Below are 12503 nucleotides of genomic sequence, written 5' to 3' on the forward strand. Positions count from 1 at the left end.
AATGATCCAATTAAGGAGGCCATTTAGTCAGCAGCAGCAGAAGTCCTGTGCCTGGACGCTCCAACAGCGGCCAGACACAAGCAGAAGCAGCAGAAGCAGCAGCAGCACCACCTTTTGTTTTTTGGCTGCAGCAGCAGCAAGGCCCACAGGGCTGGCTAGCTGGCTAGCCAGCAAGCAGGTAGCAATGAAAGTAGGAATCTTTCTTTTTAACCCTGTAAGGGGGTGGTGCACTGTACCCGAAGATACTGCCATATCGGGTCAATGCATAGGGCGACGGAAGCAAGCTTCGAAATCGGCCCCCGTTCTCAAAAATCCATTTAATATATGGTCCCCAGATAGGGGACGTATCAGATATTAAACTGATAAGAACAGATACTACACTTGATCTTAGCCAAAAGGCCGAGAAGCGATAACCGTGAAAGGGGCGGGCCCAACAAGGTGCCCTTCATGGGCACTATCACTGCTTGCTGTCAGGGAGGCTGCCAGACAATTTTCCATGCACACTCTGGGCTGGGGGGCAGTCAACCACCAGTACACACAGCAGAACCTAAACCCATACCATTATTGCTAAGCAGCAAGACAGGGGCCCATTGCACTCCCACGGGGCCTTTTTAAATGCAATCCATAACCCGGATTTGCCAGGAACCCTTCTTACTCCTCCTACTTGCATGTGACACTGGGCTTAGGATCTGCATAGGAAACACACACACAAGCACACACCTACCTTTGTTGCCTGCAGATGCCTCCTTGGCTGTCCCCAAACGGTATCAAACCAACACCCACGGGAAGCTGTAAGCATAGAGGACATGCCTGCACCCCATTGGACTTACCTGTGTGGGTTAAACCCGGGTTATTTGACAACCTATGGCGGTGATGGTTCTGCTCAGGCAGAGCAGTGCTGATGCTCCTCATAAAGCTGTCGCTGCTGTGAAGGTTCTAGGTGACATCACAAATCCCTATGGTTACATACACAACAAAGCTGGGTTGTTGTTGTTTACACTCTGCAAGGCCTGTGGAAGTGAGTGACATCATAGCACTGTAGTTCTGAGGGTTCTAGATGGATGCAACAATCTCCTGTTGCTTCTATGAAGGCCATAATAGACGACATCACCAAACAGCTCCATAGTCACATACACAGCAAAGGAGAGATGTTGTTTACACCTAGTGATGTCAGTGGTATTGAGTGACATCACAGCACAGTGCTAAGGCTCCTGGGCCTGGACACAGCAGCGGCTGCAATATCTCAACGGAGAATACGTTTATATATATGTGTGTGTGTGCGCGTATATATATATATATATATATATATATATATATATATATATATATATCTCCGCCGAAATCACTTTTAAACCCATTTCCACCTTTTTTTCCCTTCTCTTCCTCTTACTTTTTTTTCACGTTTTTTTACGTTTTTCTCCTTTTTGCCTCTTTTCTGGGCGTATTATTCTTCTTTTTCTTCTTTTTTTTCGTCTAATGCATACCCCATCAGTGCAGCAATGCTTATTCAATACCGCCAGCAGATGGAGACACTGGGGGATAATTTTCTAAGGATTTATACTGATTTTTCCTGTCTGAATTTGTCGCACAGAAAGTTGCAGGCCAAATATGTGTGACATTTCTGCGACTTTAGCTTCTAGAGCATTTTTACAACATTATAAATAGGTGCTGAATACATAAAAAGCGACTGTTCAGCGACAGACAAGTCGCATCGGCTGAAAGTAGGCCAGAATGTCAGTCCATGTTGGAGCAGGTTTAGATACAGTCTAAAGTATAGATCTCAAAGTCTGTGCACAGAATTTAGCAAGGGCCTCGCACCTTCTGATGCATCAGGTAGGTGCACAATAGCATAGCCTAACCCTCTGTACTTTGGTCTATATTGATGCGGGACATAGACAGCCAGCTGATGACCAATCCATTAGTGCAATGGATGGCTGGAAGCATTTGTCTTTGCCTTTGCAATACCACAGAAGCAATGCATGGTCAATGTACAGCAATGACACACCTGTGTGAACAGCCAGGAGACCCCCCCCCCCCATGTTATGTTACATAGTTACATAGTTAGTACGGTCGAAAAAAGACATATGTCCATCAAGTTCAACCAGGGAATTAAGGGGTAGGGGTGTGGCGCAATATTGGGGAAGGGATGAGATTTTATATTTCTTCATAAGCATTAATCTTATTTTGTCAATTAGGAACATTCAGCACCCACCCGCTATCAAGGCAGCTGCCTATCATGTCATGCCCTACCTGCACAGGTGTGCTGGCTACTCAAATGATCCAATTAAGGAGGCCATTTAGTCAGCAGCAGCAGAAGTCCTGTGCCTGGACGCTCCAACAGCGGCCAGACACAAGCAGAAGCAGAAGCAGCAGAAGCAGCAGCAGCACCACCTTTTGTTTTTTGGCTGCAGCAGCAGCAAGGCCCACAGGGCTGGCTAGCTGGCTAGCCAGCAAGCAGGTAGCATTGAAAGTAGGAATCTTTCTTTTTAACCCTGTAAGGGGGTGGTGCACTGTACCCGAAGATACTGCCATATCGGGTCAATGCATAGGGCGACGGAAGCAAGCTTCGAAATCGGCCCCCGTTCTCAAAAATCCATTTAATATATGGTCCCCAGATAGGGGACGTATCAGATATTAAACTGATAAGAACAGATACTACACTTGATCTTAGCCAAAAGGCCGAGAAGCGATAACCGTGAAAGGGGCGGGCCCAACAAGGTGCCCTTCATGGGCACTATCACTGCTTGCTGTCAGGGAGGCTGCCAGACAATTTTCCATGCACACTCTGGGCTGGGGGGCAGTCAACCACCAGTACACACAGCAGAACCTAAACCCATACCATTATTGCTAAGCAGCAAGACAGGGGCCCATTGCACTCCCACGGGGCCTTTTTAAATGCAATCCATAACCCGGATTTGCCAGGAACCCTTCTTACTCCTCCTACTTGCATGTGACACTGGGCTTAGGATCTGCATAGGAAACACACACACAAGCACACACCTACCTTTGTTGCCTGCAGATGCCTCCTTGGCTGTCCCCAAACGGTATCAAACCAACACCCACGGGAAGCTGTAAGCATAGAGGACATGCCTGCACCCCATTGGACTTACCTGTGTGGGTTAAACCCGGGTTATTTGACAACCTATGGCGGTGATGGTTCTGCTCAGGCAGAGCAGTGCTGATGCTCCTCATAAAGCTGTCGCTGCTGTGAAGGTTCTAGGTGACATCACAAATCCCTATGGTTACATACACAACAAAGCTGGGTTGTTGTTGTTTACACTCTGCAAGGCCTGTGGAAGTGAGTGACATCATAGCACTGTAGTTCTGAGGGTTCTAGATGGATGCAACAATCTCCTGTTGCTTCTATGAAGGCCATAATAGACGACATCACCAAACAGCTCCATAGTCACATACACAGCAAAGGAGAGATGTTGTTTACACCTAGTGATGTCAGTGGTATTGAGTGACATCACAGCACAGTGCTAAGGCTCCTGGGCCTGGACACAGCAGCGGCTGCAATATCTCAACGGAGAATACGTTTATATATATGTGTGTGTGTGCGCGTATATATATATATATATATATATATATATATATATATATATATATATATATTCTCCGCCGAAATCACTTTTAAACCCATTTCCACCTTTTTTTCCCTTCTCTTCCTCTTACTTTTTTTTCACGTTTTTTTACGTTTTTCTCCTTTTCGCCTCTTTTCTGGGCGTATTATTCTTCTTTTTCTTCTTTTTTTTCGTCTAATGCATACCCCATCAGTGCAGCAATGCTTATTCAATACCGCCAGCAGATGGAGACACTGGGGGATAATTTTCTAAGGATTTATACTGATTTTTCCTGTCTGAATTTGTCGCACAGAAAGTTGCAGGCCAAATATGTGTGACATTTCTGCGACTTTAGCTTCTAGAGCATTTTTACAACATTATACATAGGTGCTGAATACATAAAAAGCGACTGTTCAGCGACAGACAAGTCGCATCGGCTGAAAGTAGGCCAGAATGTCAGTCCATGTTGGAGCAGGTTTAGATACAGTCTAAAGTATAGATCTCAAAGTCTGTGCACAGAATTTAGCAAGGGCCTCGCACCTTCTGATGCATCAGGTAGGTGCACAATAGCATAGCCTAACCCTCTGTACTTTGGTCTATATTGATGCGGGACATAGACAGCCAGCTGATGACCAATCCATTAGTGCAATGGATGGCTGGAAGCATTTGTCTTTGCCTTTGCAATACCACAGAAGCAATGCATGGTCAATGTACAGCAATGACACACCTGTGTGAACAGCCAGGAGACCCCCCCCCCCCCCCCCATGTTATGTTACATAGTTACATAGTTAGTACGGTCGAAAAAAGACATATGTCCATCAAGTTCAACCAGGGAATTAAGGGGTAGGGGTGTGGCGCGATATTGGGGAAGGGATGAGATTTTATATTTCTTCATAAGCATTAATCTTATTTTGTCAATTAGGAACATTCAGCACCCACCCGCTATCAAGGCAGCTGCCTATCATGTCATGCCCTACCTGCACAGGTGTGCTGGCTACTCAAATGATCCAATTAAGGAGGCCATTTAGTCAGCAGCAGCAGAAGTCCTGTGCCTGGACGCTCCAACAGCGGCCAGACACAAGCAGAAGCAGAAGCAGCAGAAGCAGCAGCAGCACCACCTTTTGTTTTTTGGCTGCAGCAGCAGCAAGGCCCACAGGGCTGGCTAGCTGGCTAGCCAGCAAGCAGGTAGCAATGAAAGTAGGAATCTTTCTTTTTAACCCTGTAAGGGGGTGGTGCACTGTACCCGAAGATACTGCCATATCGGGTCAATGCATAGGGCGACGGAAGCAAGCTTCGAAATCGGCCCCCGTTCTCAAAAATCCATTTAATATATGGTCCCCAGATAGGGGACGTATCAGATATTAAACTGATAAGAACAGATACTACACTTGATCTTAGCCAAAAGGCCGAGAAGCGATAACCGTGAAAGGGGCGGGCCCAACAAGGTGCCCTTCATGGGCACTATCACTGCTTGCTGTCAGGGAGGCTGCCAGACAATTTTCCATGCACACTCTGGGCTGGGGGGCAGTCAACCACCAGTACACACAGCAGAACCTAAACCCATACCATTATTGCTAAGCAGCAAGACAGGGGCCCATTGCACTCCCACGGGGCCTTTTTAAATGCAATCCATAACCCGGATTTGCCAGGAACCCTTCTTACTCCTCCTACTTGCATGTGACACTGGGCTTAGGATCTGCATAGGAAACACACACACAAGCACACACCTACCTTTGTTGCCTGCAGATGCCTCCTTGGCTGTCCCCAAACGGTATCAAACCAACACCCACGGGAAGCTGTAAGCATAGAGGACATGCCTGCACCCCATTGGACTTACCTGTGTGGGTTAAACCCGGGTTATTTGACAACCTATGGCGGTGATGGTTCTGCTCAGGCAGAGCAGTGCTGATGCTCCTCATAAAGCTGTCGCTGCTGTGAAGGTTCTAGGTGACATCACAAATCCCTATGGTTACATACACAACAAAGCTGGGTTGTTGTTGTTTACACTCTGCAAGGCCTGTGGAAGTGAGTGACATCATAGCACTGTAGTTCTGAGGGTTCTAGATGGATGCAACAATCTCCTGTTGCTTCTATGAAGGCCATAATAGACGACATCACCAAACAGCTCCATAGTCACATACACAGCAAAGGAGAGATGTTGTTTACACCTAGTGATGTCAGTGGTATTGAGTGACATCACAGCACAGTGCTAAGGCTCCTGGGCCTGGACACAGCACTGCAATATCTCAACGGAGAATACGTTTATATATATGTGTGTGTGTGCGCGTATATATATATATATATATATATATATATAGATATATATATATATATATTTCTCCGCCGAAATCACTTTTAAACCCATTTCCACCTTTTTTTCCCTTCTCTTCCTCTTACTTTTTTTTCACGTTTTTTTACGTTTTTCTCCTTTTCGCCTCTTTTCTGGGCGTATTATTCTTCTTTTTCTTCTTTTTTTTCGTCTAATGCATACCCCATCAGTGCAGCAATGCTTATTCAATACCGCCAGCAGATGGAGACACTGGGGGATCATTTTCTAAGGATTTATACTGATTTTTCCTGTCTGAATTTGTCGCACAGAAAGTTGCAGGCCAAATATGTGTGACATTTCTGCGACTTTAGCTTCTAGAGCATTTTTACAACATTATACATAGGTGCTGAATACATAAAAAGCGACTGTTCAGCGACAGACAAGTCGCATCGGCTGAAAGTAGGCCAGAATGTCAGTCCATGTTGGAGCAGGTTTAGATACAGTCTAAAGTATAGATCTCAAAGTCTGTGCACAGAATTTAGCAAGGGCCTCGCACCTTCTGATGCATCAGGTAGGTGCACAATAGCATAGCCTAACCCTCTGTACTTTGGTCTATATTGATGCGGGACATAGACAGCCAGCTGATGACCAATCCATTAGTGCAATGGATGGCTGGAAGCATTTGTCTTTGCCTTTGCAATACCACAGAAGCAATGCATGGTCAATGTACAGCAATGACACACCTGTGTGAACAGCCAGGAGACCCCCCCCCCCCATGTTATGTTACATAGTTACATAGTTAGTACGGTCGAAAAAAGACATATGTCCATCAAGTTCAACCAGGGAATTAAGGGGTAGGGGTGTGGCGCGATATTGGGGAAGGGATGAGATTTTATATTTCTTCATAAGCATTAATCTTATTTTGTCAATTAGGAACATTCAGCACCCACCCGCTATCAAGGCAGCTGCCTATCATGTCATGCCCTACCTGCACAGGTGTGCTGGCTACTCAAATGATCCAATTAAGGAGGCCATTTAGTCAGCAGCAGCAGAAGTCCTGTGCCTGGACGCTCCAACAGCGGCCAGACACAAGCAGAAGCAGAAGCAGAAGCAGCAGCAGCAGCACCACCTTTTGTTTTTTGGCTGCAGCAGCAGCAAGGCCCACAGGGCTGGCTAGCTGGCTAGCCAGCAAGCAGGTAGCAATGAAAGTAGGAATCTTTCTTTTTAACCCTGTAAGGGGGTGGTGCACTGTACCCGAAGATACTGCCATATCGGGTCAATGCATAGGGCGACGGAAGCAAGCTTCGAAATCGGCCCCCGTTCTCAAAAATCCATTTAATATATGGTCCCCAGATAGGGGACGTATCAGATATTAAACTGATAAGAACAGATTTTTTTTTTTTTTTTAAGTTAGCCCTCAGAACTCAATCAGAGCTCCAAGATCTTATATGGACTCGATTGTTTTGTTCATCATCAGGTAACACTTTTATTTATTCCTAAAAAAAGACAAATTGAAATAAAATATTATAACAACAATAAAAATAATAAACATTCCAAAATTATAACAAATTCATTCCCTTTCTCCGGGCGTAAACTGCCAAGTAATCAATTAAACCATAGGTTAAGCTTCCTTTTTCCATTTCCCTTTTTACTGGGATGGCCAACCAGGCCGGTATTTTATAAGTTACCATAAATCGATCCACGTCAGGGCGAAAAGAATCATAAACTTTGTTTCTTACTGCAGGCAACTTGGCTTTAAAGGTGGATAATAGATTATCCAGGTCCTGTAAGAACAATTCTCTTTCCTCATCTGGAGCTCTCTCCAAAATAGTTTGGAAAGACCCTGAATATCCTCTTAAATCTCTCACCGGCTCTTCATTTTTCTTTTTACTCTTATGCTCTCCAATGTTCTTTTCTTCTACTATCATCTCTTTTCCAACAATTTTTGGCTCTTGGGTTACCACAGATCTTTTAATTTCTGGCTCTTGTTCAGAAACTTCTTCTTCTCTTTTCTTCTTCCTCTTTGGACAGTTCACATACATGTGACCAATTTTGTTACATAAATTACATTTACTTTTTTGGCTACAGGATTCGATTTCATGACCTTCTTTTTGGCATTTTTGGCACCACATTGAGGTGCACTCTTCCTTTAAATGGCCATATTTCTTGCATTTTCTACAGAAATTCTGCATACCTGCAAAAAACATATCTCCATTGATAACCCCTATTTTAAAACGGGCAGGGGGATAAAGAACTCTTCCATCTGCGTCTTCCTTGAACTTTACTTTAAATCTCCACTTTGTTGTCCAGACTCCATACTGATTATAAATTTTCCCAAGTGGCGCAATTTCCTCACAAAATTGGGTCAAAAGAATTATAATATCCTCCTCAGGGACGTAAGGACTATACATCCTCACCGTTAAAATTCTTTCTCTCCTGGGAAAGTGGGGAATGACTTCCACGCCCTCCCACACTGGATCAGACTTGATTGTCTCAAATTTCTTCCAAAATAAATCATAATCCTCTTCGGAAACCAAAATAACATCAAAGCACCCTTTCTTTGGAAATTCCAACATGGAAAGGATTTGTGTCTTTGCAATTTCCAAAACTCCAAAAAGAATTTCCTCCATTACAAAGGAAAGTCCTCTTCTTTTCTTCTCAAGGTCTTTCAGCAGGATCCGGACCCCATTCTTGATCTTCCCAAAAAAAGGAACCTCCTCTCCAACAGATTGAGAGGTGTCCATGATCTCTTCCATCTTCAATAGGCGTGTCCAGGCAGGGACAGAAAAACACTCCCCCACCAAAGAGTGGGCAGTGAAGGGTGATCGCCTCCCGTTGTCTGGGGACTAAGCCGGCTCCCTAATAGCAGCAGGGGGGTGAAGTCCCTCCGTTAAGAAGGACGATCCCCCCAGGCCAAGGAGCCGGGTACCCCAGACACCCTCTGACCAGACCAAGTGAGCAGATACTACACTTGATCTTAGCCAAAAGGCCGAGAAGCGATAACCGTGAAAGGGGCGGGCCCAACAAGGTGCCCTTCATGGGCACTATCACTGCTTGCTGTCAGGGAGGCTGCCAGACAATTTTCCATGCACACTCTGGGCTGGGGGGCAGTCAACCACCAGTACACACAGCAGAACCTAAACCCATACCATTATTGCTAAGCAGCAAGACAGGGGCCCATTGCACTCCCACGGGGCCTTTTTAAATGCAATCCATAACCCGGATTTGCCAGGAACCCTTCTTACTCCTCCTACTTGCATGTGACACTGGGCTTAGGATCTGCATAGGAAACACACACAAGCACACACCTACCTTTGTTGCCTGCAGATGCCTCCTTGGCTGTCCCCAAACGGTATCAAACCAACACCCACGGGAAGCTGTAAGCATAGAGGACATGCCTGCACCCCATTGGACTTACCTGTGTGGGTTAAACCCGGGTTATTTGACAACCTATGGCGGTGATGGTTCTGCTCAGGCAGAGCAGTGCTGATGCTCCTCATAAAGCTGTCGCTGCTGTGAAGGTTCTAGGTGACATCACAAATCCCTATGGTTACATACACAACAAAGCTGGGTTGTTGTTGTTTACACTCTGCAAGGCCTGTGGAAGTGAGTGACATCATAGCACTGTAGTTCTGAGGGTTCTAGATGGATGCAACAATCTCCTGTTGCTTCTATGAAGGCCATAATAGACGACAACACCAAACAGCTCCATAGTCACATACACAGCAAAGGAGAGATGTTGTTTACACCTAGTGATGTCAGTGGTATTGAGTGACATCACAGCACAGTGCTAAGGCTCCTGGGCCTGGACACAGCAGCGGCTGCAATATCTCAACGGAGAATACGTTTATATATATGTGTGTGCGCGTATATATATATATATATATATATATATATATATATATATATATATTTCTCCGCCGAAATCACTTTTAAACCCATTTCCACCTTTTTTTCCCTTCTCTTCCTCTTACTTTTTTTTCACGTTTTTTTACGTTTTTCTCCTTTTCGCCTCTTTTCTGGGCGTATTATTCTTCTTTTTCTTCTTTTTTTTCGTCTAATGCATACCCCATCAGTGCAGCAATGCTTATTCAATACCGCCAGCAGATGGAGACACTGGGGGATAATTTTCTAAGGATTTATACTGATTTTTCCTGTCTGAATTTGTCGCACAGAAAGTTGCAGGCCAAATATGTGTGACATTTCTGCGACTTTAGCTTCTAGAGCATTTTTACAACATTATACATAGGTGCTGAATACATAAAAAGCGACTGTTCAGCGACAGACAAGTCGCATCGGCTGAAAGTAGGCCAGAATGTCAGTCCATGTTGGAGCAGGTTTAGATACAGTCTAAAGTATAGATCTCAAAGTCTGTGCACAGAATTTAGCAAGGGCCTCGCACCTTCTGATGCATCAGGTAGGTGCACAATAGCATAGCCTAACCCTCTGTACTTTGGTCTATATTGATGCGGGACATAGACAGCCAGCTGATGACCAATCCATTAGTGCAATGGATGGCTGGAAGCATTTGTCTTTGCCTTTGCAATACCACAGAAGCAATGCATGGTCAATGTACAGCAATGACACACCTGTGTGAACAGCCAGGAGACCCCCCCCCCCCATGTTATGTTACATAGTTACATAGTTAGTACGGTCGAAAAAAGACATATGTCCATCAAGTTCAACCAGGGAATTAAGGGGTAGGGGTGTGGCGCGATATTGGGGAAGGGATGAGATTTTATATTTCTTCATAAGCATTAATCTTATTTTGTCAATTAGGAACATTCAGCACCCACCCGCTATCAAGGCAGCTGCCTATCATGTCATGCCCTACCTGCACAGGTGTGCTGGCTACTCAAATGATCCAATTAAGGAGGCCATTTAGTCAGCAGCAGCAGAAGTCCTGTGCCTGGACGCTCCAACAGCGGCCAGACACAAGCAGAAGCAGAAGCAGCAGAAGCAGCAGCAGCACCACCTTTTGTTTTTTGGCTGCAGCAGCAGCAAGGCCCACAGGGCTGGCTAGCTGGCTAGCCAGCAAGCAGGTAGCAATGAAAGTAGGAATCTTTCTTTTTAACCCTGTAAGGGGGTGGTGCACTGTACCCGAAGATACTGCCATATCGGGTCAATGCATAGGGCGACGGAAGCAAGCTTCGAAATCGGCCCCCGTTCTCAAAAATCCATTTAATATATGGTCCCCAGATAGGGGACGTATCAGATATTAAACTGATAAGAACAGATACTACACTTGATCTTAGCCAAAAGGCCGAGAAGCGATAACCGTGAAAGGGGCGGGCCCAACAAGGTGCCCTTCATGGGCACTATCACTGCTTGCTGTCAGGGAGGCTGCCAGACAATTTTCCATGCACACTCTGGGCTGGGGGGCAGTCAACCACCAGTACACACAGCAGAACCTAAACCCATACCATTATTGCTAAGCAGCAAGACAGGGGCCCATTGCACTCCCACGGGGCCTTTTTAAATGCAATCCATAACCCGGATTTGCCAGGAACCCTTCTTACTCCTCCTACTTGCATGTGACACTGGGCTTAGGATCTGCATAGGAAACACACACACAAGCACACACCTACCTTTGTTGCCTGCAGATGCCTCCTTGGCTGTCCCCAAACGGTATCAAACCAACACCCACGGGAAGCTGTAAGCATAGAGGACATGCCTGCACCCCATTGGACTTACCTGTGTGGGTTAAACCCGGGTTATTTGACAACCTATGGCGGTGATGGTTCTGCTCAGGCAGAGCAGTGCTGATGCTCCTCATAAAGCTGTCGCTGCTGTGAAGGTTCTAGGTGACATCACAAATCCCTATGGTTACATACACAACAAAGCTGGGTTGTTGTTGTTTACACTCTGCAAGGCCTGTGGAAGTGAGTGACATCATAGCACTGTAGTTCTGAGGGTTCTAGATGGATGCAACAATCTCCTGTTGCTTCTATGAAGGCCATAATAGACGACATCACCAAACAGCTCCATAGTCACATACACAGCAAAGGAGAGATGTTGTTTACACCTAGTGATGTCAGTGGTATTGAGTGACATCACAGCACAGTGCTAAGGCTCCTGGGCCTGGACACAGCAGCGGCTGCAATATCTCAACGGAGAATACGTTTATATATATGTGTGTGTGTGCGCGTATATATATATATATATATATATATATATATATATATATATATATATATATTTCTCCGCCGAAATCACTTTTAAACCCATTTCCACCTTTTTTTCCCTTCTCTTCCTCTTACTTTTTTTTCACGTTTTTTTACGTTTTTCTCCTTTTCGCCTCTTTTCTGGGCGTATTATTCTTCTTTTTCTTCTTTTTTTCGTCTAATGCATACCCCATCAGTGCAGCAATGCTTATTCAATACCGCCAGCAGATGGAGACACTGGGGGATAATTTTCTAAGGATTTATACTGATTTTTCCTGTCTGAATTTGTCGCACAGAAAGTTGCAGGCCAAATATGTGTGACATTTCTGCGACTTTAGCTTCTAGAGCATTTTTACAACATTATACATAGGTGCTGAATACATAAAAAGCGACTTTTCAGCGACAGACAAGTCGCATCGGCTGAAAGTAGGCCAGAATGTCAGTCCATGTTGGAGCAGGTTTAGATACAGTCTAAAGTATAGATCTCAAAGTCTGTGCACAGAATTT

The 12503-nt window shown here is 45.1% G+C and overlaps 5 non-coding genes and 1 pseudogene across 5 annotated transcripts; all 6 read right to left on the reverse strand.

Annotated features, from left to right (window-relative positions):
* Nucleotides 1-220: 220 nt before the first annotated feature.
* Nucleotides 221-411, reverse strand: LOC130315202 (U2 spliceosomal RNA). The gene has a single exon (XR_008862776.1). It is a non-coding gene; the product is annotated as a U2 spliceosomal RNA (small nuclear RNA).
* A 2089-nt stretch (nt 412-2500) lies between these two features.
* LOC130315214 (U2 spliceosomal RNA) lies at nt 2501-2691 on the reverse strand. Its single transcript, XR_008862787.1, has one exon. It is a non-coding gene; the product is annotated as a U2 spliceosomal RNA (small nuclear RNA).
* Nucleotides 2692-4790: 2099 nt separating this feature from the next.
* On the reverse strand, nt 4791-4981 carry LOC130315226 (U2 spliceosomal RNA). The gene has a single exon (XR_008862795.1). It is a non-coding gene; the product is annotated as a U2 spliceosomal RNA (small nuclear RNA).
* A 2089-nt stretch (nt 4982-7070) lies between these two features.
* Nucleotides 7071-7261, reverse strand: LOC130315224 (U2 spliceosomal RNA). Its single transcript, XR_008862794.1, has one exon. It is a non-coding gene; the product is annotated as a U2 spliceosomal RNA (small nuclear RNA).
* A 1435-nt stretch (nt 7262-8696) lies between these two features.
* Nucleotides 8697-8833, reverse strand: LOC130315240 (U2 spliceosomal RNA; annotated as a pseudogene).
* Nucleotides 8834-10916: 2083 nt separating this feature from the next.
* LOC130315239 (U2 spliceosomal RNA) lies at nt 10917-11107 on the reverse strand. The gene has a single exon (XR_008862802.1). It is a non-coding gene; the product is annotated as a U2 spliceosomal RNA (small nuclear RNA).
* Nucleotides 11108-12503: the final 1396 nt, after the last annotated feature.

This window comes from Hyla sarda, unplaced genomic scaffold (genome assembly GCF_029499605.1).
Source record: "Hyla sarda isolate aHylSar1 unplaced genomic scaffold, aHylSar1.hap1 scaffold_186, whole genome shotgun sequence".
In the NCBI taxonomy this organism is placed as follows: Eukaryota; Metazoa; Chordata; class Amphibia; order Anura; family Hylidae; genus Hyla; species Hyla sarda.